The sequence below is a fragment of the Dendroctonus ponderosae genome, unplaced genomic scaffold (genome assembly GCF_020466585.1).
Source record: "Dendroctonus ponderosae isolate FM_Combo_2020 unplaced genomic scaffold, Dpon_F_20191213v2 Dpon_F_20191213_1, whole genome shotgun sequence".
NCBI classification, from domain to species: domain Eukaryota; kingdom Metazoa; phylum Arthropoda; class Insecta; order Coleoptera; family Curculionidae; genus Dendroctonus; species Dendroctonus ponderosae.
The window spans coordinates 26,815,649-26,817,725 of NW_026017110.1; positions in this window are offsets into that span (position 1 = coordinate 26,815,649).

Sequence of the window (2,077 nt, forward strand, 5' to 3'; positions counted from 1 at the left end):
TTTGCCAACTTTTGTTCAAGTGACGTTTTTTATTTTAGCAAGTAAAAAATATGTACATCATATTGCATTTCTTTCAACCGCAACACAATTCCAATTGAACAAAAGTTTTGAGCAAAATAAATTTCACTATATATGTAAATTGATATCAATGCTGAACTTAGCGCGCTCAACATTAATTGAGTTGATACAGGGTGTTCAAATAAAATATAAACGGAATGCTCCATTTGCGAATGAAGTAGGTTAGAAATGATATTTCCTAATTCCGTACAAATTAGTAAATGCCCACTGGTGGAAAACATTCACCATTCCATTTGAACAAAAGGATTTGAGATTAAATCATCCCCAGCCCCACTAAATACCCGAATAAATCTTAATAAAAATTGCTTTAAACGACAAATTTACATAGTCACTAATTATGTACAAATATATTATTTAAAACTGGTCAAATTTATCCTAAGATTTAAGTATTGATGTCATTCCCTAAGTAAAATTGTTCGTAAATCGAAAGAATCCCACTGAACCAGAGCAATTCGTCACCAAAGTAGAGGTTCACTCATTGCACACATGGGACATTTTTTTGATTTTCAATTTCATTTGGATGATCCAATTTTTTGAACTTCATATCAAATCCTTTTTTACAATTTTTAATTAGCTATTCACGATCCATTCGACGAACAATTTTCTTAATGGTAATTGACTGAGTAATATCAATTTCTCTTTTAATATGGTCATAAACAGGGCAGCTTAAAAATGAGCTAACCGAACACTAGACACACTCACAGATAAAAATATTGCGTATTTCATTTGGGTTATTACCTTAACTTTTCGTTTAAATTAATTACATGATTTGCAGTTTCAATAATGCTTACAGTATTTTCTCTATTTTTTTTTAATTCGGAGGTTGAATTCATTAATCGATTGTTTTTCGTATAGTGAAACAATAAGATTTGGAGAGGACAGAGAAGACTTTTTTAAAACTTTGGGAAGTAAACCAAAATTTTGGAGAAGTTCGTATTAAGGCACTAGAGTGGCTACCAAGGTGTTCTGATATCAGGATCGATCGCGATACTTCTGCAGTTGCTATCAGCAGAAGTATTGCTAACTATCCTGATATCAAAACACCTTTCGAGGGGCTTCCGTTTCTTCCATAGACCGCACACCCCTGGTTACTCTCTTACAACGTTTTATGGTGGTAGTTGACCAGAAAATACGGAACACCCATGAAATAACCGCACAAAGAAAGTTTTAGAATCAAGTGTACTCGATGATGAAATATTGTTGTACGTGAGGGTATTGAGTGATAAGTATTTTCATTTTTTCCATTCTCTTACAACACATTGTAGATTAATTGGATCTCTTACTTAAGTATGGACATACTCTGAGTTAATTCAATTTCTGCGGTTAATGCCCCGTTTTTTGAACCTACCCTTTAATGATCTTTAAAAGAGAAACCAACAATAAAATTTAATGCTAAAATTTAGCAGCCTCTTGAACCCCAATTGGTCCGAGTTTGCTGCCATCAATGTAAACCTTTCCCAAAATGTTGCGATTCAAAAATCTATTGAGCGTCATATAACGTATTTTTACGCTATAAAATCTATACATCTATCGTATATCTAACGTTCAATAGATTTGTGCTCCTCACCAATGGGAGTTCAATAAAAGATGACTTTTGTAATGTCAGAAAACTCATGATTTATGACAAGGTCGTGACACTTTGATGCCAGCGCGCATTCGGCATCGTGTCGCATTTTCTATTTACTAGTCGACGGTTTTCCTTTTAGTCTCCTTATTCCCTCTTGCACGTAACGGACTAGCTCTTTTAGCGTACTATGCATTGTCAACGGCTTGTACTGCCTATCCAGCTCAACAAAGAAATCTGCAAATAAAACAAGATGTTTTACAACTCTGGAAAATAATGGGATACTTCCAACACTATGGGAGATGGTACTAATAAACATTCTGTGTTGGCCACGTAAAGCTATATACAGGGTTATTCACGCTATACGGCACGGACGTTTGCGGCTAGCCCGTTTGTTTTTTGCAAAGTATTATTTGATGAATCCACAGACGCTTA